Here is a 27,332-nt window from a genome sequence, read left to right as displayed (position 1 = left end):
AAAATACTCTCTTTGCTACTGTAGTCTGCTTCTTCTGTCTTCCTTACTCCGTCTATCATGCGTTACTTAGCTTCAAAGGTACAAGAATTCCTTCACTTCGCCTCCTACATCCTCACCAATTCCGATGTTAAGTGTGTCGCTAATTTCGCCGGCCGGGGTGGCCGAGCGGTTCTAGGCGCTACAGTCTGGAACCGCGCAACCGCTACGGTCGCAGGTTCGAATACTGCCTCGGGCATGGATGTGTGTGATGTCCTTAGGTTAGTTAGGTTTAAGTAGTTCTAAGTTCTAGGGGACTGATGACCACAGAAGTTAAGTCCCATAGTGCTCAGAGCCATTTGAACCATTTTCTTTGTCGGTAATTTCATTTGTACTCCTTTTGAAAACCATCTTCTTTCTTTGTTTTATTCTCATTCCACATTCTGTCCTTAGTAGATTGTTAGTTTCATTCAGCAAGTTCTGTAATTCTTACGCGAAATCACAGAAGGTAGTGGTAGCATCCGTGTGTCATGTCACTGATATACTTTCATCTGAATTTTAATCTCATTTCTGCAATTTTCTTCTGTGGTCATCATTTCTTCTTCGATCTACAGGTTGAATAGTAGAGGAAAAAAAATAGCATCCATACCTTACGCCCTTGCTAGATCGAACACTTCTCTGTCCCATTCTTAGTGTTCCTTCTTCATTCGTGTGGATGTGTATATTAAGTCATTTCTCATACATCACATACACAATTTTCTCAATTTTTCAAACATTTTGCATTGGTTTACATTGTTGAATGCATTTTCTAAGGCGACAAATTCCACGAAATAATTCTGGTATCAGGAATTTCTTCTCTGAGCTAACCTTTTTAACCTCGGAGTGGCACTCGTAACCTACGTCCTCAGTTATTTGCTGGATTTATTCAGATCTCTCTCTCCTCTATAGTTTTTGCCTCCTGCACCTCCCTGTAGTATTATAATGTCGTAAGAGATATCTTGTCATCTTGTTCCTTCGTCTTATCAGAGTTTTCCGTACATTCCATTCTTCGCCGATTCAGCGGAAAAACTCCTCATTTCTTACCTTATGAATCAACCCAATTTTCAACATTCTTCCGCAGCACCACTTCTCAGGTGCTTCGATTAGTTTTTTTTCTGGTTTTCTCACAGTCCGCGTTTCACTGCCCTACGATGCTGTGTACCAACGTACATTCCAAGAAATATCTTCCTCAAATCAAGGTATATGTTTTTGCGCTACTGTGCTTTTTTAACGTCTCCTTGCTCCGTCTGTAATGGTTTATTTTGCCGCCTAGATGGGAGAAGTCGGTAACGTCATCTAATTCGTGTTACGTTTATCGCGGTTCCTCTTTTTACTCCCAAACCATATTGCGTACGCCCTAGACATTTCATTCCACTCAATAATTCCGTAATTGTTCTTCAGTTTCACTGAGGATAGCAATGTCATCAGTAAATTTTATCAATGATACCCTTTCACCTTAAACTTTAATTCCATTGTTAAACATTTATTTCATTTTCGTCATTGCTCTCAGATGTGTAGATTGAACAGTAGAACGAGGTCCGCCCCGGTAGCTGAGTGGTCAGCGTGACAGACTGTCAATCCGAAGGGCCCGGGTTCGATTCCCGGCTCGGTCGGAAATTTTCTCCGCTCAGGGACTGGGTGTTGTGTTGCCCTAATCATCATCATTTCATCCCCATCGACGCGCAGATCCCCGAAGTGGCGTCAAATCGAAAGACCTGCACCAGGCGAACGGTCTACCCGACGGGAGGCCCTAGCCACACGATATTTCATTTCAGTAGGGGCGACAGACTTCATTCCTGCCTGACAACCTTTTTAAGTCTCGTACATCCTTCACTACCTATTGGTTCTTGTACATATTGTACGATACCGGTTTTTCTCTAGAAAATACCCATCTTTTCAGAATTTCGAACATCTCGCATCATTTTACATTGCCGAACGCTTTTTACTGTGAACGTCTGTTGATTTTTATTCAGTCTTGCTTGTATTATGAACCGCAGTTGTGAAAATGCCTTTCGGCTGACTTTACCTTTCCTGAAGCCGAAGTGATCGTCATGTAACAGATTCTCAACTTCGTTTTCCAATCAATGGTACATTATTTTCTAAAAATTACTTGCACCAACTGTCAAGATTATTGTGTGATACCTGTTGCAATTATCTTCTATTATTGTCTTCGGGGTTGCTTGGGTGCTATTCTCCTGAAAGTCTAATAGTATTTTCACACTCTCACAGGCTGTAAGCGCTAATCTGAATATTGGTTTCGTTGCTGCTTTCCTCATTGATATTTTAAATCCAGAAGGACTGTTTCACTACAACTCTCTGTCGAGCTCTGAGTCTAATACTGGATCTCATACGTCCTCCAATCAGCATCGCCTGTTACATTGTTAGACAGTTACTCCTCCTCGTAGAGGCTCTGTATGTACTCCTATAATCTGTTCCCTATTTGCTCTCCGTTTAACAGTGGAATTATTTTTCACCCTTAATGTTCAAACGTTTCCTTTTAAAAACTTCGTGAATCTTTGAATTCGTTCACATCTCCTTCTGCCGTCGTTTAAAAATAACTTTCTTGTTGATTTTATGTCCTATGCTTTTATTTACATCCTTGTGAGAACAAGCAAGCTCTCTTTGAGCGACGTTTGCTGAGTCGTTCTGATTCTTTCGAAGAAGCCAATATTTCACCTGGCATCTTCCAGCTTAGAGAATATTCTAGGATATCGCAAGTGATAGACTAAAACGTAATTCAATAATTTCTACCCAAGACTATGGGACAGGTGGTCTGTAAACCGCACCTAAGACCTCATTAATAAGAGTTATTTCCGTTGGAGTATTCTCCGTACTCCAGGCCAGATCTGACTTAAAAGATGTGGTTTCGCTGGATACATTCTTGCCTATATGCTGCAATTAAGGTGGAGCAACCAAAACATACAAGCTTCATCATTACAGGTGTGAGACGGTCCTGCTCCGTCCCTACGACCTTCGCCATGCGTAACAAGCAGTTCGCATTGACGTGTTCAGCAATATGATGTTTGTCGTTTGCTCTACCACGTTATTTTAAGGCGAGGTGCTTTATTTTCTTCCTGCAAGGTTCGTATTATAAGTTGTGATCAGAGATCTTCTTAGGATCAAGTTAAAGAAAACGATATGTCTTCACACATAGTTCTGTCAGAGTAAAGCAATCAACAAGATTCAGCTAACTCCCCTTATGGACAATACGCATAGGAGAAGCAGTTCTTATGTGTAGATTTGGTGCGGGATGGGTTCTGTGCAGATTACGAGTGATTCCTTCAGCATACAGTAACGGGAAGAACTGAAGATATTTTACGCTACAACATGTCATTACGAGAACTACGTTGTAGCATTAGAGTATGGGCTACATAATAAACTTTCTATCTCGCACTCAGCCCCATCAGCTGCATGTGAAGTGGGTGGAAGAGCTGACGAGGGATTATGACTAGTTACAAACTTTCAACACTGAACGTAGAATAATCAGCTTACTACGGCAGTATTATAGATAAATTTCTTTCAAGAAATTCCTATATTGATTTATTCCGAATTATTTCTCATTTTCAGGACTCAAATTTGGTTAAAACATACTGCATCATTATACGGGTGGGTTCTTCAGTAGCTCCAGTACGAATCTGCTGTTGTCGCATAGACCGTTGAGAGTTAAGTGTATAACAAAAACGTGACTAATTTTAGTAATACGAAATATTCTTCGTGACCATAAGTTGTGTTCCTCAGATTCTGGAAATAAAATTACGAGGTAAAAACGGGAATTTCACGATATGGAGCAACAGTTATATCAGTGGTTTATTACTTTTATCTGGTACATATTTCGGTTTACATACCTGTTAAAAACAATCGTGTCATGTGTTTCAACTGATATAGCATTATCCTTTCTCTTCAGACGATGTACCACAAATCGAACTACATTGCAAGTTGACGAAAGTTCAGCACCGTGTTACTCAATTTATCAGAATTTCATATACATGTGACTGATTTAAAATATCAACTCTTCGTTTTAAGACTATCTACGCTTAGAATATTGCAGAAATATAAACCCAGCTTATTGATAATTGATAAATATACGAAGTATGATTGACCATTGAAAGCGTAATAATAACCTGAAAACACAGGCAAATAACGACTAACAGTATCATGAATCTTACGTTAAGAAACAGCAGCGAGAAAGTTTCATGCAAGGTGTGTACCGCATGCGTTGAAAGTTCACAAAAATCATTAGAGAAAACGAATTGCTTAGCAACGTATGAAACCTTTCAAAAAAATCCAACTGATATTATTCTTCAATTTGTTGCTATGGAGTAGTTGTGTCTCCACCAAATCACGCCTGAATCGAAACATCAGTCAAAACAGTTGATGAATACAAAAAAGCAGATCATTTCTCCTCTCATAAATGTTGTGGACAGTGCTCCTGAGACGCAAAGGGTTAATTACTTACCTAGAGCAGAGAAGAACAATAACAGACGAATACTCCCTATGCGTCTGATTTAATGACTCCTGTCGACGATCCAAATAATATTTCTTATATTTCTTCTGAGGCGGAACGGCCGAGGAATTGCATTCAGCTGAACCATCCTTAAAGTTTGACGTTAATCAACACACAGATGAGCCTCTCGTATTCAGAGAATAGTCTGATCTAACAACGTAGCCTTTTCGTCACTTGTCAAGGGCTTGCTGCCGTAAGCAACAGTATTCGAGCTTCCTGAAAAAGTAATGACTACAGTTTGGTTAATAAAAATTTTGTTGATACTAAGCATAATTTTTTGCAGCACTGGACGACAAAAAGAGGAGTTTTTTGTCTTATTGGTAAACTTATATACGAGTATTGCCACCATTTCTTATGAGACACTCATCTGAATGATGTTCGGCAGCTATCCGTGTCATTCGAATTATGTAACATGTTATTACACCAACAGTTTCATACTCTTTGCACGTAAAATAATTTAAATCAATAAATTGTATAGTGCAACGAATATGATCAGGAGAAATATAAAACCAACGGTATGAGAATCTCAATACTATGTACGCACGGGATCTGTGACTATCAAAGATCTTATCTCTTGGGCGTAATTTTTCAGCCCTTTTACTCTTTTGACCCGTAGCAGCTTTCTCGAAATTCCCGTTTTTGTCGTGTTTAATGGTCTGAAGTCTATACTGCAGATCAACCACAACAGGCGTCACGTAAGTGTTATACTTGAGCAGACGAAATGTAGACATAGCATACACGCAATTACGTATGTCCATTAAAAAGTTATAGTTACACTCCGTATTGCATTTCGTTTTCAAAAATTCTGTACGAACTGGCGTGACTTGATGTGATTCAGTATAGCAGCAGCCATTGGCGTATCTTTCGTTACACGTTAGATTCACAGATATCCCAATATACTGTTACAGTAGTAATGAAATTATTGGAATCACGCCACTGCATAATTGTGCATCGAATGTGTAACGTTTGTTACTGTTGTATGAGTCAGAAGAAAATTGCTGTGGAGTGACGTTGCTGTTGTCACTTTTTTAACGACTCAATGATCTGGTCTTCACGGATGTCAATGTTGTCCAGTTTGAAGAGAAGTTCTGCAGTGACGGTACCATATTCTTCGCACAAATGTAGAGAGAATTACGACTCAATAGCAGTTCTCTTCGTTCTTATAAAAAGCTTCATTGTCAGACCAATTGTGTGATTGGATTGAGGAGTTCCCAGATAACAGGACGCAGCATGTTATTCTCAATGGAGAGAAGTCTTCCGAAGTAAGAGTAATTTCAGGTGTGCCGCAGGGGAGTGTCATAGGACCGTTGCTATTCACAATATACATAAATGACCTGGTGGATGACATCGGAAGTTCACTGAGGCTTATTGCAGATGATGCTGTGGTGTATCGAGAGGTTGTAACAATGGAAAATTGTACTGAAATGCAGGAGGATCTGCAGCGAATTGACGCATGGTGCAGGGAATGGCAACTGAATCTCAATGTAGACAAGTGTAATGTGCTGCTAATACACAGAAAGATAGATCCTTTATCATTTAGCAACAAAATAGCAGGTCAGCAACTGGAAGCAGTTAATACCATAAATTATCTGGGAGTACGCATTAGGAGTGATTTAAAATGGAATGATCATATAATGTTGATTGTCGGTAAAGCAGATGCCAGACTGAGATTCATTGGAAGAATCCTAAGGAAATGCAATCCGAAAACAAAGGAAGTAGGTTACAGTACGCTTGTTCGCCCACTGCTTGAATACTGCTCAGCAGTGTGCGATCCGTACCAGATAGGGTTGATACAAGACATAGAGAAGATCCAACGGAGAGCAGCGCGCTTCGTTACAGGATCATTTAGTAATCACGAAAGCGTTACGGAGATGATAGATAAACTCCAGTGGAAGACTCTGCAGGAGAGACGCTCAGTAGCTCGGTACGGGCTTTTGTCAAAGTTTCGAGACCATACCTTCACCGAAGAGTCAAGCAGTATATTGCTCCCTCCTACGTATATCTCGCGAAGAGACCATGAGGATAAAATCAGAGAGATTAGAGCCCACACAGAGGCATACCGACAATCCTTCTTTCCACGAACAATACGAGACTGGAATAGAAGGGAGAACCGATAGAGGTACTGAAGGTACCCTCCGCCACACACCGTCAGGTGGCTTGCGGAGTATGGATGTAGATGTAGATGTAGAACCTCTAATTGGTTAATTTCTCCGTCACAGTGTTGTAATTTGCGTGCTAAAATGCTATTAGTGCGTTCAAATATGAGTGAGAGCGAGACAAAATCACTCCTGCCGCTAAATCTTCAAAAGCGTTCTACCCCACTGACACGACTTTAGGTTGTAGCTCAGATACGGCAGTCAACACCAGAAGAAATGGTAAGGAGTAAGTAAGATCAAAAACCTCTGATGATAATAATGAACGCCAGACACTGCTTGCAATGCGGCCACTAGTGTTGTCGGGAGCGTTTGAAGGGATGGGAAACTTTAATTTATCCCTCTGATGGGCGGCTGTAAAGATGTTGGCGTATGGCTAGTGAACGCTGTTTGCCTGATATTGGTATAATGACAGCAAGATTCAGCGTAGTTGTGTACTCATCAGGTTTTTTTTCCCTTTTCTCTTCCAGCGTTTGTCTCTGAAGATGGTGAATTTCGTAAAATATTTGCTACCAAATTACGTACAGTAAAACAGTCATTTTAAACCAGAACTTTTATGATCCATGTTACAGTACATGAGCTAGTAAAAAAATTCAGATTAATTTACGTCACTATTCAGTTAAAAGCAGAACTCATTTATCACATTTTCTGGGACGTATTTTTTTTAGATAGTTCACCTAGTTAAAAAAGAACGGGAATAAATACCAGTGTCAGTTTATCACAGCTTAATAGAAAATTTGGCCTCTCTGACCCGAAAAACAAAGGATTTCAGGGGCCCTTCGGTTGAATAGCGACGTTGCAAAGGTGGATGAGGAGACAAACATTAAGTGTGGAAGTGGTAGTTATTGACCAATGTGTGGGATTGCCATCTACTACAGCACAATCCCTGTTTTCGTATCTTGACAGATGCACGTTTGACGAGGATACTTCGTCGTTACAATAATTTGTTTCTTTTTCTTTATTGTTTGTCCCTTAAGAGATGTATTTCTCGTGATTACGTACTCTGGTTTCGTCTTGTGTTCCACGGCCGGATTGCATGAACAAGGAATATTTTTCGGTCTGCCTACGGTAAAAGCAATGTCACTGAATATCTGAAGCAATATTTCCAGCGGTACTGAACGGGTCATATATCCTAACGTAAACGCATTATAACATATGAATGCTATCGCTTCAGACACAAAAAACACAATAAATTAAATAATTCAAATTAAAACGTTCTAATCGGTAGAAACTATACTACTGCATCCAGAGTAGATAGTAGATACATCTTAGGACGCGGTTTCTTCTTACTCGCATACCAAGCAAGCACTATTTAAGGCAAGTACGTATGTATTCTGGAGAGGGGTAGTTTAAATGACCGCCCGGTTCAGTAAGCTTAGCTTTCCTTGGCTTCCCTAAATTATCTAAATGGTTTAAGGTGATGTCTCAATAAACAAAATAACGGGCTGTTAGATTCCCTACGTTTGTCGGATAAGAGCATCACAGCTAGTGCTTTGTTTCGAGTGGACTTGATTTCTGTGTAGCGCTATCTCTCTATGTGTGTCTATGTGTATGTGTGTGTGTGTGTGTGTGTGTGTGCGTGTGTGTGTGTGTGTGTGTGTGGCTGTATAGATGTTCCCTTTGTCCTCCCCTAAACCTCTAGATCGATTTCGACCAAAGACAGTGAACATAACACTCGTCTGGAAGTACTGTGGGATAAGAACCACCTACCGCCCACTGAGCTGGGGGGGGGATGACATGGGAGGTAGACAGAGAGAGGGGGTAAGAGGAATTGACGTAGAGAGGGAGAAGAAAGAAATGTATAGAGAAAGGTAGAAGGAGAATGTGGAGTGCAGAGAGGAGTGAGGAGGAGATTGAGAGAGGGCAGAGGAGAAGATGAACAGAGAAAGGAGGAGGAGGACAGAGGAGGTAGCAAGGGAAAGTAGACAGAGTGTGGAGGAAGAGGTGATGAACAGAGAGAGGTGGACAGGGAGGGAGGATGAAGAGGTGGAGAAAGATAGAGGGAGGAGGAGACAGACAGGGTCACTGGAAGTAGGAGATCGACAGAGTGGGAGGAGGAGGAGAAGGAGGAGGAGCAGATGGTTAGAGAGAGGGGATGGAGGAGGTACACAGAGAGAGGGGGGAGGAGGAAGTAGACAGAGAACAGGAGTGAGTGGTCAGATCGAACGGTAGGAAGAGACGTGTGCACTTCATTCATGTTCGTAAGGCCCGTTTCTTCTAACATTCTTAGAGTCAAATATTTATTTGAAGAATGTCAAATGAATGCGTTAAAAGATCGTGTCAGCTGCATACGATTCTCGTAGTAAACCAATGTCATTCAAAGTGTCCTCCATAATAATGATGAAAGTTTCCCCAACACACTGAACTGAATCAGATTCAAACATTCGCAAATTAAACTGTCTTTCTCCCGCGGGGTCTGTAAAAAACGTTACAAAACACATCTAATCATATATTACATATTGGTACTCATGTTTTTAAAATATAATGGATCACTCACAGCGTGTTAGTGGTTTATGCATTCGAGCAAAATGGTCTGGTGTACTTGAACTTAGATTGTAATTAATATTTCGTAATTATATAAACCGTGTTACTTGTACTCCTTGGAGTACGTCATACGTTCTTTTACGTGCAATAAAGTGATAATTAGCTTTCAGCGCTTGACGTTCCGTGACACTTTTGATAATTCGCACGACCGCAGTTATATTGCCTTCGGCACTGTACGCCACTACAAGTTCAGTGCGTAAACCATTATTTATTTATATTATGATGCATCTGAAAACGTAAACGAGATCGCAAACCTGTGGCAATGTTCTGACACTGTCGTTTGAAATCTTAAAAATCAATTCAAAAGAGGTCAGGAATTAATGGGCGAAGTTTCTGATTACCATCCTTTGCTGAAACGATCTACAAGGATATAGGAGTGTGACTGTAGAGCTATTTAGTCGGAAGGCCTCCTTAGTGCAGCCCTAGAAGAACGCATTGGTTTCTACTTCTTCACTGTCCCCAATCAATATTATAAACAGCACAGCATCCCTAAGTCATCAATATACGACAGCTACACTCATGGTTTTCTTTCTTTTTCAACAAAAAAGTAGTTACACTTGAATAAAATATAGAGTTTTACTTCCTGCGGGAAGTTCTATGAGGATTATGCCTGTTAACTTTTCAGTATAATGTTTTCTTTTTTTCGTTACATGTCCATTAAGAAGTAATCTGTAATGGAAAGCTATTCCCCAAAAAAATTAAGATCTGTAACATTAGAGACGTTCCTGTTTCATATCCACAATTGACATGGATTTGTCCTATTTCGAACTAACTGCACTGTTTGATGGTTTTTCACTTATTAAGAGTTTTGGATGTTAAGACGATAGCCTAGTAACATTTAAACCAAAAATAAAAAGCCTTAGAAATAGAGATTTGAGAAATTTATTTCAAATTTGGGTGTTATGTCAGAGTAAATTAACCAACAAAACTAGGATTTTAGAATACAAGGATTCATTTAACAGATTAATTCACGTAAATGGCAAATGTTGGTGCACGTATGAAGAGGTAAAAAATCTCAAATGCAATAATGTAACTATAAAAGAGGAAGCAGAAGTTTTCCGTAAACAATAATTGATATCTGACAGTATATGTTCAACTAAACAAAATAATTATTAATTCGAAATTGAGTTGCAGAGACTATGAATAGGTACAATGAAATTTTGATAAAAAACGATTAAAACAATACAATCACGGAATAAACATAACTGAAACTTGCGCTGGATAAACGTTGTATTTATCAGTTAAGATGAGAAATGGTACAGCAACTAAATAAAAAGATGAGATCGCGCAACATTTCTAAGATTTCTAGAAATGTCCGTATCATTCAAGAAGATAGATGAGACGAAGAAAGCTATGGACATAACAACATCTACGCAGTAATAGATAAAATGTTCACTAAAACAGTCACTAGCTACGCAGAAATTTGGAGCAGAGGAACAAGGTGACATTAGCAAATAACAAACACCCCATAGGTCACTTACAAGTCATTAACGTATCTGTTAAACAGCTCTCTAGGTACGAGTTAACGCTTTGTCAGGGATTCATAGATATTGGTTTTAAGAATTTTTTGACTTATTTTCAAGCAAATCGTTTTCAAAAACCCACAACAAATTAATCGTTCATTGAGTCTACGTTATAACACTGAAGAATACATTACAATCATCACATTAGTAAGAAAAAATATTGAAGATTTGTCAACAATAAGATCATGTTTACGAAATCTGAGAAGGATTGCGTATGTGGATTGATATATCAGTGAAGATTACGATCTGTCAACTCTCAATAGCCACAAACCTTGTTATATAGGTGTGACGTTGTTTTTAGATTTTACTACAGGGTTACCTGATGACGTTTGCAGGTTCTTGTGTCAACTGTTGTACCTTTAGTGCTACTGATCTATACGTAACAAGGCAGTGCCATCTTTGGTGTAGGTCTGGCAGTTGAGTGTCGTTAGTAAGCAGAACTACGTGAATGTGTTCTACATGAGATGTATGTGTTAGACAATGCACGTTCGCTGTTTGCTTATCGTTTTTGACCATGCGTAATGGCAATTTAGTTTTGAGGTACATAATACTATATGTTAATATAGAAAGTTTTATGTATGTTAATATTTGTAATAATACGAAGTAAAGATTCGTGTTTTCATATTTTATAGAACTTAGTAGTGACATTATGTCATCCCGAATCACGTGTTAAATAAATCACCCATCTAGACAAATGGTGTCTCATAATCTCCTGACTGATGACATTCAGTGTGAAGAGCAGCTAAACATTGCGTGAGCAGCAAAAGAAGTAAAAGGATTAGAATGCATGGCACAGCCCACATTTAGCAAATTACATACAGTTTTCAAGTTCTCGAACTGTTTGCCGCTGGGAGCTCGCAATAGCGTCAATTAACATTTTTGGCATATCATAGTAATATATGGCCTTCTATGCAAAAATTAATCAAAACTCTATGAGTGGATGACGTAATACAGGAAGGAGTTAAATGGAAGTGTTTTTGGCAGAAATCCATAGTGCTTGGGTAATTGTATAGGAGGCATTTGGCAGGGGTTTGACTGTGACATCCTTTGTTGGCAACCGAAAGATCGCTATATCAACCGACTCTATTTTCACGTGGAATGTCTGACACACCACCTGCCTTGCAGTTGTCTCATCTATCGTTCATTTGTTACACAGCTGAACCGCAAGTGAACGATCGTTACATTACATCGTTGAATACATTATTTTTCTATGTTACGTTCCTGTAAACCGTCCATCGACTGTTGTTATAAGACGCCTATGTGTGTGGTACCCTAGGCGCTCAGTCCGGAACCGCGCGGCTGCTACGGTCGCAGGTTCGAATCCTGCCTCGGGCATGGACGTGTGTGATGTCCTTAGGTTAGTTAAGGTTTAAGTAGTTCTAAGTTCTAGGGGACTGATGACCACAGATGTTAAGTCCCATAGTGCTCAGAGCCATTTGAACCATTTTTGTGTTGTACAGTGCCTTTGTCGTGCTCACGTGTGATTTTCTGTCGTGAGTAACGAGTGTAGTGTTTTTAACGAGCAAGGTGTAGAGCAGTACGTTCAAGTTCAAACTACGTGAATTGGTGATAAGTGACTAAAACATCAAAATCATTTGTGTAAACGAGTGATTAATTGTTTTTATTATTGTATACTCTACTTTCACAGAGGCAAACGTACAGGGTGATCAGAAACAGTCTGAGATGACTGTAAGGGTCTTGCAGGGGAGGTTGTGAAGAAAAATAATTCTCAGGAAAAAAAATCGCTACATGGCGCCGTTTCCGAGTTATTTAACACTGAAGTTAGCTAATCAGGTCATCGAAGCGCAAATTTCAAGCAGCTTGTCATGGCGGTGTTGCTAAACGTGTTCTTAGTTTGGTTTCATCAAACGTCACAAGAGAGGAATACAAAATTTAAACAACTGGTGGTACCACGAATCTAAACGGTGCCAATGACTGATGAGTTTCGTGCGCTATCATCTGCACTAAGAGAATAATTGACCTTATTCGTATCAGCTTGCATAGCAGACTTTTATCTTCAAGTCATTTGAACATCGAAATAGTGTCGATGCAATCGTTTGCTGTCTGTAGAGGTGCGATGGGACAACGTCAGAAGTAGGCCTAACACAACGTCCACAGACGTGAACTTAATGGTACCATGCCGAGTCATCGGTGTTCCTTCGACGGATAGGCCGATATGCGTGTATCATACGGCACTGGAGGCCCGCGCAGTTTACAACGTTAGATTCCCGAATCGCGTTGTTCTATGTGTGAATACGTTTATAGCGAGTAACAGACTATTAAGGGCTACCAGAAGTTTTATTGTGAATGAATATAACACTATACGACAACGCTACGGGCGGACCATTCAAATTGGAGGAAACATTGTTGATATGCTTGTTGCAAATCATACTACCAGCTAGAGGGACTGTGGTAGTTCGTCGGGAGCAGGCAAAGTTAATCCGAAGATCTAAAATTATACGTGGAAACTAAACGAAATAAAATGTATCCATCTACATCTACATTTATACTCCGCAAGCCACCCAACAGAGTGTGGCGGAGGGCACTTTACGTGCCACTGTCATTAACTCCCTTTTCTGTTCCAGTTGCGTATGGTTCGCGGGAAGAACGACTGCCAGAAAGCCTCATCCAGAAACGCACCCTCTCGAAACCTGGACAGCAAGCTACACCGCGATGCAGAGCGCCTCTCTTGCAGAGTCTGCCACTTGAGTTTTCTAAACATCTCCGTAACGCTATCACGCTTACCAAATAACCCTGTGACGAAACGCGCCGCTCTTCTTTGGATCTCCTCTACACCCTCCGTCAACCCGATCTGGTACGGATCCCACACTGATGAGCAATACTCAAGTATAGGTCGAACGAGTGTTTTGTAAGCCACCTCCTTTGTTGATGGACTACATATTCTAAGGACTCTCCCAATGAATGTCAACCTGGTACCCGCCTTACCAACAATTAATTTTATATGATCATTCAACCTTCAAATCGTTCCGCACGCACACTCCAAGATATTTTACCGAAGTAACTGTTACCAGTGTTTGTTCCGCTATCATATAATCATACAGCAAAGGATCCTTCTTTCTATGTATTCGCAATACATTACATTTGTCTATGTTAACAGTCAGTTGCCGCTCCCTGTATCAAGTGCCTATCCGCTGCAGATCTTCCTGCATTTCGCTGCAGTTTTCTAATGCTGCAACTTCTCTGTACACTACAGCATCATCCGCGAAAATCCGCGTGGAACTAGTGACACTATCTACTAGGTCCATCTGTTTGTCGCCACAGGTTTCGCATTCTATGACACAAGGCGTCCTACCTGACGACTATTTCGCAATTAGTATACCCTGTGGCACGTAAGTGAAAATTACAAATTTCTGAAGAACTATTTTGTGGACCGACGAGTTATGTATCACCAGAGATGGGCCATTCAACTCTCGAGATAACCATTTTCAAACGCTAAAAATATTCTTGGCACGTATTTGAAATTTGGCGTAAATAGATGGGCAGGTATTGCAGGCGACTGTTTCATGAGTCCCTTCCTACTTCCTCCCCGTTTAAACGGACGGACATACTTCGCATTCCATGTAAACGTCCTTCCGTTATATTCAGAAGACCTTCCTGTGGCACTTCTCCATATACACTCCTGGAAATGGAAAAAAGAACACATTGACACCGGTGTGTCAGACCCACCATACTTGCTCCAGACACTGCGAGAGGGCTGTACAAGCAATGATCACACGCACGGCACAGCGGACACACCAGGAACCGCGGTGTTGGCCGTCGAATGGCGCTAGCTGCGCAGCATTTGTGCACCGCCGCCGTCAGTGTCAGCCAGTTTGCCGTGGCATACGGAGCTCCATCGCAGTCTTTAACACTGGTAGCATGCCGCGACAGCGTGGACGTGAACCGTATGAGCAGTTGACGGACTTTGAGCGAGGGCGTATAGTGGGCATGCGGGAGGCCGGGTGGACGTACCGCCGAATTGCTCAACACGTGGGGCGTGAGGTCTCCACAGTACATCGATGTTGTCGCCAGTGGTCGGCGGAAGGTGCACGTGCCCGTCGACCTGGGACCGGACCGCAGCGACGCACGGATGCACGCCAAGACCGTAGGATCCTACGCAGTGCCGTAGGGGACCGCACCGCCACTTCCCAGCAAATTAGGGACACTGTTGCTCCTGGGGTATCGGCGAGGACCATTCGCAACCGTCTCCTTGAAGCTGGGCTACGGTCCCGCTCACCGTTAGGCCGTCTTCCGCTCACGCCCCAACATCGTGCAGCCCGCCTCCAGTGGTGTCGCGACAGGCGTGAATGGAGGGACGAATGGAGACGTGTCGTCTTCAGCGATGAGAGTCGCTTCTGCCTTGGTGCCAATGATGGTCGTATGCGTGTTTGGCGCCGTGCAGCTGAGCGCCACAATCAGGACTGCATACGACCGAGGCACACAGGGCCAACACCCGGCATCATGGTGTGGGGAGCGATCTCCTACACTGGCCGTACACCACTGGTGATCGTCGAGGGGACACTGAATAGTGCACGGTACATCCAAACCGTCATCGAACCCATCGTTCTACCATTCCTAGACCGGCAAGGGAACTTGCTGTTCCAACAGGACAATGCACGTCCGCATGTATCCCGTGCCACCCAACGTGCTCTAGAAGGTGTAAGTCAACTACCCTGGCCAGCAAGATCTCCGGATCTGTCCCCTATTGAGCATTTTGGGACTGGATGAAGCGTCGTCTCACGCAGTCTGCACGTCCAGCACGAACGCTGGTCCAACTGAGGCGCCAGGTGGAAATGGCATGGCAAGCCGTTCCACAGGACTACATCCAGCATCTCTACGATCGTCTCCATGGGAGAATAGCAGCCTGCATTGCTGCGAAAGGTGGATATACACTGTACTAGTGCCGACATTGTGCATGCTCTGTTGCCTGTGTCTATGTGCCTGTGGTTCTGTCAGTGTGATCATGTGATGTATCTGACCCCAGGAATGTGTCAATAAAGTTTCCCCTTCCTGGGACAATGAATTCACGGTGTTCTTATTTCAATTTCCAGGAGTGTAATATGGTACGAAAATGACGGAACACCGCCGCACACCGCTGTTGCGCTGCCGGAACTTTTGAATGTGTTGTATCCGCTGATGTGGACTGGATGAGATACTTCAGTTTCCTGGTCAGCTCGTTTGCCAGATCTACCGCTGTAGATTTTCATTTGTCGGGGTATGTGAAGAAAATTTTGTAAGCAGCTCCAGTACACTTCCTTCTTTCTTGGACAATTTTAGCCTTTAAAGAAATAAGGTAAGTCTTTGTTTCCAGAAACTCCATGAAGCAAAAGTGCTATGCCCGCATTCTGGCTGCAGGATAACCCTGTGAACAGCTTGACTGGATAATTATTGTAAATTTTGGTTCTTGATTATTTTATTGTTAAATAAATGATGAGAAAGCGTCATATTAATTGCTTCATCATTATCACTGTTTTATCTGTTTTTGTTACATTTCTGGCTGGTGACTAACTGGGAGAAGTCACTGGGATATTGTTCTAGTGTAGAACGTTCTGGGTTCTAATCCCTTCGCGTGATTTGGCACCTCGTCATTGTTAAATATTTCTCGAAATGACGTTGATCATAATATTTATTCAGTTAACGTGCCTTAAATGTAGCTTTTTATTTCTATTCCCTTGTTACGACATTGTAATCATTATATAACTTTTTCACTGGCTCTCAATGTTACTTTCTGTCATCCTTTTTGTATCTGAGATCATTATTCATGTTATTTTGAGTACTTTTACGTCAAAACGAAGATTTCATTTCGTCCGTCATGGAGTAATATGTTTTCATACATGTTACTACATTCATTACTGCTGTTCCTCAATGTGGTTGAATTTTTTAGTTACTTTCAATCGTTGCTTTTGTCTACAACTTCACTTGTGTCATTTTTTCCATGCTACAACAATTAATCACGTTTTAAATGTTTGTTTCACAACACCCGCATGTTGTAACGGAAAACATATTTCTGACGCCATTGTATAGCCTGTACAAATAGCTTATTTCGTACTTTGGGTTTAACCGACAGACTGTCAATTCCAAATGTCTTAGTATTATGATAGTCGAATAAAAATAAAATGCTCAGGAAAAAAAAATAAAGACAATTTAAACGTTACTAAGACGATTAACGTTACGTTACAAAGAAGCAGAAATAATAAAAAAAATGCTTTTAAAGCAAATAATTGCCCACAAATAATGATCAAAGTGATTTCTATAACGAACTGCAAATGAAAGCTTCAAATTACCTGATGAGATTGGTTCCCACAATCTTCTGTGCACTAGGAACGTGCCTTACCTACCACACTACCACACCACCACGCTCAGCAGTGCTATTGTTTTTAGGGCAATAGAGACTCACGCGGAATTCCGAAATCTTTTTGCGACTACTCGCAAACGAAGGCCCACCACGGTGAATGGCTGTGGGTTGGATTCTCAGTACCGTCCCGCAATTACACGTGGTAATATTTTTTGTTCCGTCTCAGCTAACCACACGACGTACGTGTCTGGCAAGACCGCCTCTGGCAGGCGGCTTGAATTTTCCTGCCCGACGACCTCACTGAGTAGCTTTAACGCTACATCACTAGGAAATAGCGCAATGTATAGTTTTTTTTCTTGACAATTATTTCTGAGCACAACCTCTCTTAGGAAACACTGAAAATCTTTTCATTCTATATCTGACCAAACTGTATAAAACTGAGAATCCAAAATTTCCTTGCTGCTGAAGATAGATGCCTAGTCAAGTATTGCCACTGAGCGGAAGAAAATAAAATATTTGCTACTTAATGACACTTAAACCTGAGCTCATCCATTGGTGCACTCATGTTGCTACGGCGACGAAGAATATTTACAAATTGCCGTATCTGATCGATCAATGGCATTTACCGTGGCTGCAGAAATCTTATTTGTACCCAGTAAACACAAACATCTGTTCTATTACATTATGCTACATGCACTCGATTCTGCCCGTCAATTTTAGGAGTAAAAGAAAAATTTAGTTTTCATGTTAACTGTTTTCTACAGCCTACATGATTACAAATAAAACTGAAGATTAGTTTGAAAAATTATTAAATAGCAGGAAAGACACAAGACGTCTCGATCTGAAAATCAAGCAATTGTAGAGATTTACATACTTTTTCTTACAAGAAAAATGTCCTTTATTTCATTCAATTAAGTGAAGATTACGAGCCGGCCTCTGTGGCTGAGCGGTTCTAGGCTCTTCAGTCTGGAACCGCGCTGCTGCTACGGTTGCAGGTTCGAATCCTGCCTCGGGCATGGATGTGTGTGACGTCCTTAGGTTAGCCAGTGTTAGTAGTTCTATGTCTTGGGGACTGATGACCTCAGATGTTAAGTCCTATAGTGCTGAGAGCCATTTGCACCGGTTTTGAAGATTACGAGACATAAAGGCCGGACGAATTAGAAGTGAGATGTCACTGTTATTATTGAAGAACCATTGCGTTCCTATGCTATGGTATTATATCTTACTTAGCAATTATTGTGGCTGACAGCTTGAAGAAAGTGTTTTGGTGGTATAGTTAAATAATTGGTAGGCCACAGATATTTAACAAATAGTGCTTGAGTAGCCAGAAAGCAAATCCTTGGTGTAAATTAAAGCAATTTTTCCAGATGCTGGTTTTTCCTGTCAGAAGAACGTGCTAGATCAGATGCTAGTCACACGCTGGTCACTGTACTTGGTCAGAACTGGTGCCAGGTGGGCAATGTGACCGAGCGCCATGACACTGAAGTGGTGCGTACGCGTCAGTCGGCTGCACGGAATCCACGCTGTAAGATGGGCCGACGTACAAACGTGACAGAATGATACAAGAGGGCCATCGTGTCTGGACGTGCCCGTGAAAACTTCGTGCAGTTCATTATCAGCCCAAGCTCCGGACTCTGGTAAGTACGATATCCAGTGGGACACAAGCAAATTCCTTCCTTTGTTTTGTTCTTTAGCCTTATTGCTCATTATTCTACAAAACCTCTATAAAACGGCGCAAAAGGCTAAAACCTACCTTATTCTCAGTTACTTTTTTTTTACTCATTCAAGTACAGCAACAGCAAGTACCCGTGTGGCAGGAGGATGATCTTGACGGTTAGGCCTTTCATTTCTCTCTCTTGGTAAGTTAGTAGTTCCAGCGCAGTATTAAATTAATTTTTCTGAGGGACTTGTGATGGTTACTAGAGCTAATCAATTTATACTGCTTGTGAAATGTGTTTTGTTTACATGAAGGGGGAACCAGGGCTCTATTCAGCAACCTTAACATGCAAAATTTCCTTTAATTAGAAAATAAATATGCGTTGACCTTTAATACATTGACTTGGTGGTTATAATTTTCATCTTAGCCTTGTATTCTAAGTAAACTCGTTTAGAATTATTTACCACGTCGGAGCGGACAGGTCACTGTACACGATGATGATGCGGTACGTGTATGTCAAAAGCGATATGAATCGATGCGATCCTCTAGCTAAAGCAACACGTCAGGTAGAGGTATCCTCATGTGGGAAACTTTCATATTTGCGTAGGAGAAACTGTGCCTCCTGATTTGCCAGCCATAGTCTGAGAATGGCGAAAGGTACGGGAAGCTACACTCGTGATGTTTTTGAATTTGCGTTACTTTCTAGTACGATATTCCTCTCCATCTACAGGTGAATAACTAGTTGATGTTACGCATAATCATATTTGGACATTAAGCTTTTTGGAACAACATGAGAATCTATACTAATGGGCCAAAAAATTATGACCACTGCCGACTGCGACGTTGGATGTCGCGTGGTGGCATTGCGCACACGTGACGCTGTAACAAAAGTACGCATGAGGAGCAGATACTCACATAGGATCACCCTAGGGAAGATGTGGACAGCAAATGGTAAAATCCACTGAGATAAGCGACTTTGATAACGACCAGATTATTATTAAGCCGAGACTGCTAGAGAGTATCTCGAAAACGGAGAATCTGGTCGAATGTTGGCGTGCTATTGCTCTGAGCACCTACGGAAAGAAGTAGAATGACAGTGAAACTACCACTGGCCACTAATTGTTTGGACGTGGAGTCTAGAGGCTCGTCTGCTCTATTAAGGAGGATGGATAGTGATCTGTAGCATCTCTACCGACGGAACACAATGCTGGGGCACGCACAAGTGTTTCGGACCACACTGTTCATCGTACATTGTTGAACATGGAGCTGCTCTGTAGCAGTCCACTCCTACGTGTTGAAATGCTGGCCGAACTACATCATTCAGGATTCGACCATCGGTCAATGGAAACGTGTTGGCATTTCGGGGAATAACATTTTTGCTACACTAGGTCAATGGTCGTCTCCACAAGCGCCGTCATCGAAGTAAACGGCCGCTCCAAACGTGCATTGCGCCATTGACGCAGGCCGTCCGGAGAGGTATTACGACAAGGGAACCATTCTTCTGGGCTTGCATATATATTTGCTCACCTAGGTTGACACGGTACAAATTTCATAATATCTCAGCAGTCAACATAAGATATTCGGCGATGAGGAAGAAGATGTGGAGAACAAACAGAAAAAATTCAAAGTCATCGTTCGGTATGCACTACACAAGTATGTTCCGAGTAAGGTTTTAAGGGATGGGAAAGATCCAACATGGTTAAATAGCCATGTTAGAAAAACGCTACGTAAACAAAGGAAACTTCATCTCAGATCCAAGAGAAGTACAAACCTAGCTCACAAACAAAAGCTGAACGAAGCGAAAACGAGCGTAAGGAAAGCAATGAGAGAGGCGTTCAATGATTTTGAAAGTAAGACGTTGTCAAACAACCTGAGTAAAAACCTTAAGAGAATTTGGTCGTATGTAAAACAAGGAAGTGGTCAAAATCTTCCGTTCATTCTCTCGGTGACCACATCGGCACCGAAACGGAAGATAACAGAGAGAAGGCCGAAATATTGAATTCGGTCTTCCGAAGTTCTTTCACCGCGGAAGATCGTAGCACTGTCCCTTCTTTCAGTCTTCGTACGAATATAGAAATGGCAGATATTGGGATAACCGACTGCGGAACTGAAGAGCAGCTACAATCGCTTAGTAGCGGAAAGGCTACAGGACCAGATGAGGTACCTACAAGATTCTATAAACATTATGCCAAAGAACTTGCTCTCCATCTGGCAGTAATTTATTGTCGATCGCTTGAGCAACAAAAGGTACGTAACGACTGGAAAAAAAGGCAGGTCATTCCCGTTTTTAAGAAAGGCCGTACGTAAGACAGATCGACACAATTGTAGACCTATATCATTGGAGTGAACTGTTGTAGGATGATGGAACATGTTTCATACCCAATAATTATGAAGTTTTTGGAAAATGAATATCTCCTCTATAAAAATCAACATGGATTCCGCAAACAGACGTCCTGCGAAACCCAGGTCGCTCTGTTCCTCCATGAGATCCACAGCGAAGTAGACAACGGCATTCAGGTTGATGCCGTGTTCCTTTATTTCAGTAAGGCATTTGACACCGTCCCGCATTGTCTTTTAATGAAAAAGTTACGAACTTGCGCTTTATCGGAGTAGACCTGCGATTAGATTCAAGACATTATTGCACATAGAACTCAACACGTCGCTCTTAACGGGACTCAATCGACAAATGTAAAGCTAAAATTCGGAGTACCACAGGGAAGTGTGATAGGACCGTTGCTGTTTACAATATATATAAATGATCTAGTAGAAAGCTGCGGATGCTATTTAAGTCTACTCGCAGATGATGCAGTAGTCTATACCAAAGCAGCAACGCCAGAAGATAGTAAGAATTTGCAGAAAGACCTGCAGAAAATTGGTGAATGGTGCAGTCTCTGACTGTTGACTCTGAACGTAAACAAATGCAACATATTGCGCATACATAGGAAAAGAAATCCACTTCTGTACAGCAACACCATTGATGACAAACGTCTGGAGACAGCATCTGCCGTAACCTATCCAGGTAGCCAGAGCGACCTTAAGTGGATAACAGATAGTGGGAAAAGCAGACACCAGACTCAGATTCATCGGAAAAATCTTAAGGAAATATAACTCATCCACGAATGAAGTCGCTTATAAGGCGCTTTTTCGCCCGATTCTTGAGTATTATTCATCTATCTGGGATTCCTATCAGATAGTACAGATAAAAGAGATAGAGAAGATTCTACGAAGAGCGGCACGTTTCGTCACGGGATCGTTTAACTGGAAATAGGGAGTTACTGAGATGTTAAACAAACTCCACTCTCAGACGTTACAAGAGAGGCGTTTTGCATCACAGAGAGATTTACTATTGAAATTTAGGGACGGAACTTTTCAGGAGGAGTCAGAAAACATATTCATTCCCACCCACGTACATCTCGCGTATTGACAACGAGGAGAAAATTCGAGAAATTAGACCTAATACGTAGGATTACCGATAGTCATTCTCCCCACGCACTGTTCGCGAGTGGAACAGGGTTGGAGGGATCAGAAAGTACCCTCTGCCACACACCATTAGGTGGCTTGCGGAGTATGATGTAGATGAGCATGGGACCTGCGCTAGTAATCGAAGACACGCTGACAGATACGAACCATCTGCATTCCTTCATGCTTGATGTATTCCCTGACGGTGATGTCATCTTTCACCAGTATAGCTGCCCGTGTCTCCGAGCCAGAACAGTTCTACAGTGGTTTGTGGAGCATTATAATGAACTCACTTTGATGTCTCAGTGACAAATCGTAAGAAACCCATCTAGATCCCTAGGCCCCTTATTTACGCGAATTATGTGACCTATTCATAGACAGCTAACGCCATATACCTTCACAAACCTACAGAGGAACTGTCGAATCCCTGTTACGAAGAATCATTGATGTATTTTGTTCCAAAGACGGACAAGCAAGCTATTAAGAAGGTGGTAGTAATGGTTCGGATTATCAGTGTATGTAACTGGTTTGAGGAACGTTCCAGAGACATGATGCTGCTTGTGTGGACTAGAACGTTGTCTGACATCCATCATGCCGAGCGCATCTGGACTTCTATCAGATATTGTGTCACTGAAATATGACACTGCATAATACGACTTTCTTATTTATCTACAGCTCAGTCTTCTCAATGCTCGTGAAGTCCATCGAGGAGTAATGGGGCGCGTGGCGTACAGGAGGCGTTATGACGCGTTTTGGCGAAATCGGAGTCTCTCCTTCCGAGTACGGCCACTTCGAAGACCTTTCAGCAGTTGCTGAAAGCTCCATTAGTTGTTCTTAGGGTAATTCAAAAATAATTAGTAAACTATTTCCATAAAGAATCTTTAAATTTAATTGCTGGAAACTGAAATGCAGTCACCTGCACCTCCCAACAACGAACTTTTTTTAACATGTTTACACATCTTATTCTACAAAAACCACATGCCTAACAAAATAATGAACGTATTGAACTACAAAACTAAACTCAACACTTTAAGATTCCACTACTATTCCAGAGCTGCAAATAAAAACTTCATCTGAAAGTTCTGTCAACTTATTACCTAAATAAGATGTCTCCTTCATGTTCATCCATGTTTTTTTTTTTAATCAACAACCTCTATCATATAAAACACAAATTTAATCATAAAATATCCACATGTATCCTTAATAACTAACAAGGAGAACACAAAGAGTTCATACGAGTAATGTGTCATAAGTTTGACTGCAAGGCCACCTGGTGACATTGACATGTATGGTTGAGTCGGAATAGCGATTTGTGGGTCCTGCCTCACTTACCTGGTCTTACCGTTCTTCCCTTTCTTCCCAGACACTCCTCTTTTCCCTTCAGAAGGACCTCCTGTCAACTGAAATGGTACTTCCAGAACATGTGAAATGAACAAATGTGTCCTATAGGAATCATTGTGGTGTTGGTCAATAGCTGCAGTCTGATGATAACCACAGGTCATCTTGACATCCTGATAAGGTCCTTAATAACGTGAAAGGAACTTCTCTGTTATCCCCTTCAGCATGTATGGGTTAGTTGACATTAACCACTACACAACATGGTACTTGGAAAGTTTGCTTTCCTATTATGGGTGCTTTCCCGCCAATCTTAGTGCTCCTGTATTCATCTTTTCAATTTGGCAACATGTGTTTCTAACCGTTTAGCAAAATTTCAAATGCAGATCATTTCTTTTTCTGGGGTGGAGAGGGTGTTGTCACAAATCGAAACAGGAGGGAATCTTTCAGTCAAAAATAATTTCATGTGATGACAAGCCCACTTTCTAATGGATCTTTGAGATACATGCTGCTTCTACACATTGCAGTAAAGCATCGCAATCACTTTGGCGGCTATTTATGTAATAGCTCAGTATTTTCTCTAGTTCAGAACTTCTTAACACAATTGCTTCAATAACTCAGACATAAAGTTATTATCTTGATCAGTTTTCATAGCCTCTAGTCTTCTGAATTTAAATATCTACTCATTCATCACAGTGTGTGCCTTTATTTGTGCATGTTGATTTTGTACAGCAGTCATGACTAAAAAACGTGAGAAATTATCTATTATAATTAATACATAATAGTTTTCTGTTGTATTTTTGTGCAAAAGGATCAAGAATGACCATACCAACAATTTGGAATGGTCTGTCAATCTCAGATAACCCACTCAAACCTCTGTTAGTGTGACACGGCCTCACAGACCGACTTCTTCAACATTTTTGATAATTTTTTCATCCAACAGAGTGTACCTTTCTCATCCACATTTCTCTAAACACCATTATTTAATCAGCTTAGTAGCAGCTTTTGGTGTGGACAACATTCCTCGGTCTCTTAGACTGACTGCCCTGACTTTATAGTGGTAAAACATTATTGGCTGTTAGGTAAAGGATCTGTTTAACACAATAGCTTCAGAGTTTGATTAAAATTGTTGTCCTTTTGTATAGTCATAAGCTTAATAAATTAATTATGACTTACTTAGGTATACTTATTAAAAGCCTCCATTTTTAAAGGATGTGTTAATAATGGACTATGAAACTGAATATGAACATATCATATGGTTACTGGAAGAAGGTCTTGCAGAACTTTACTGAAAATAACAATGAAAATAGGTAATATAAGTTCATACAGTTTATTCTCTATAGCTGAATAACTCTTCTCTGCCTTACTGTGCTTTCTAGAAGCAGGGGCTGTCAAGTGTTCTGTTTTGTCTAAGCCTTAGCTCAATAAACCACATGATAATGTACACTGTTCTTCATAGTTGGTAAAGTGAGAATGGGACAAGTAGTCAATAAATTCTTAAATTACATGAAGTCTGCTTTGCAATCTAGAGTACTGTGAAATTGTAGTCCCTTCTTTAGTACACATGTAAGAGGTCTTCCTACCTCTGTGAGTTTTGGAATTAATTTTGTATATAAGGAGATGAATCTACAAAACTCTGTAATTCTTTTTCTATGATAGGTGTTCAGAAATCTTTTAAGGCTTGTATAAGCCGTAGGTCAGTTCTTACACCATCTTAGCCTGTAATATGGTCCAACTAGCGAACCTGCATTAATATGAAATGACACATTTCACACTTCTAAGCTAAAAGTCCGTCACATTGCACATACCTGACCAAAGACATCTCGTGGATGCACGTTGTGCCCTGGTTTATCCTTGGAAAACGGAGTTTTATCATTCAGGTAAACCATGTGTTATTTTTGCTTCAGACCCCGTAGCATACTTTATAATAGGCTTTGGAAAGTCGTTGAAGTATTTTTGAAAGTGAAGACAGTGCTAATGCTAATGAGGAGGAATCACAATGCTGTCTTTGGTCGATCCTCCAGTGCGACCTTTAACTGCTGTTATTCACTTCAAAAATACATGATGGTAAAATAACGACATGCACCAGGTTGTTCAAAATCACTATATCGTTGTGTACAGGGTAAGCAACCATAGTTGTCCATTGATTCAAATATCTATCACAGCAAAACCTATAAGCTTTACTACAATAAGGACTTTTTAGTATTTTATATAAGTTGAAGGTGGTGGGTTACTGGAGAAGAAAGGAAAGGAAAGGATAGGAAAGGAAAGGAAAGGAGAGGAAAGGAAAGGAAAGGAAAGGAAAGGAAAGGAAAGGAAAGGAAAGGAAAGGAAGGAATTTACGATGTCAGATGCATCAGAACTTTATGCCTAATCAGCAGCGACAAGTGAAAATGTGTTTTTGACTGGGATTTGAACTAGGAATCTCCCGTTTACTAGGCAGTCGTGCATTCATGCAAAAGACTTTCGTAATGATGATTACTGGTCCACCCCAAGGACTAGAGCTCTATTAATTCCATCATGGGGATGCTGATTGATAAATTCCTCCATTATTGGTTGTAGATGATGTGCAATACTTGTCTAATAATTTCTGTAAGTCACTTAGTCGATCCAGATATGACATATTCCCCCTTAGTCTGTGTAAACCGACAGACTGTCCAAGCTCTGAATACTCTGCACTGACATCTCTACATAACTCCCAAACCTGGAAATAGCCCCCTCCCCACACTTGGAAGTTCAACAATGCCGAACCGATCAAGTGAGTGAACACACTACCTTCAGGCACACTACTTAGCCTACAAGACTATAGGTTTAAATCTATTGTATGAGATTCATCCTCACGTGCCACAGATACCTGTGACCCCATAGCCAACAAAGGCTTCCACAGTCTCTCTCTTACACAGTCGGTTAGACAAACGTCTGCCACTAATTAGGTACTGTAGTATGCTGTGATTACACTTACTGGAAGTATTTCACAGTGGTCACATCACCTCATGTCCTGTGTGGGTTCTGTCCTGAATCCACTTTCCTCGTGTGTGGACATTTTCGATCGGGTACCCGAAGTGCTAAAACTTTTACCATTGTGGCTTCTTACATTACCTCTGAATGTCGCTTGGATAGCCACACTTACATGTTACTACGCCTGCATCGATGACTTCTCTTTTCTCTGTCGGTTTAGTTAATCTCAGCCAAAGCTGCTGTAGTTGCTACTGCTTCATCGAAGATTCTGGGGAATTCCATGAGCACTTTAGGTGATGTTTCACGCGGTTGACCCGGTAAAAATTCATCAAAAGCATCTTTCTCCGCTTTCTGTAAAAATGCCTTATTGCTGGGAGTTAACCATTCCCTTCCTTCGTTCTTTAACGCTTGGCAGCTCTTTATAACCTTGGATCTTAGTCTCTTTGCCCAGCAAATACTGAACCACCTGCTGCATTGTCATTTCTGCACTGACCGATATTTTGCTGAACTTTTACCACCAAAAGCATATGATATATCCAAATAGACTAGCCCAGAAAACTTTAAGACATGAAATGTGGTCATAGTTGTGAATACAAACAACCTCAGCTATATAAGGGAGAGAGGACAATGAAAATTGATGCCATACAGGACCCTAATCCGAATTTCTCACTGTGCTTGACCAGTCACCTTAACTGCTTCGGATATCAGTGCACGAATCATCACCACACCCAAGCCTCCATATGTTGTCGTTCCTTCGTCACAACCTGTACTCGTACACACATTACGTAATTCTTGCACAGGGAAGGCCATTTTAATGAAAGCCGTTGAATGGTGTTGGTGGACAAATACGACATTGCAGTGTGTGTGTTGTTAAAAAGAATGATGCAAT

The sequence above is a fragment of the Schistocerca cancellata genome, chromosome 1 (genome assembly GCF_023864275.1).
Source record: "Schistocerca cancellata isolate TAMUIC-IGC-003103 chromosome 1, iqSchCanc2.1, whole genome shotgun sequence".
Classification (NCBI taxonomy): domain Eukaryota; kingdom Metazoa; phylum Arthropoda; class Insecta; order Orthoptera; family Acrididae; genus Schistocerca; species Schistocerca cancellata.
This window is presented reverse-complemented; position numbering follows the sequence as displayed.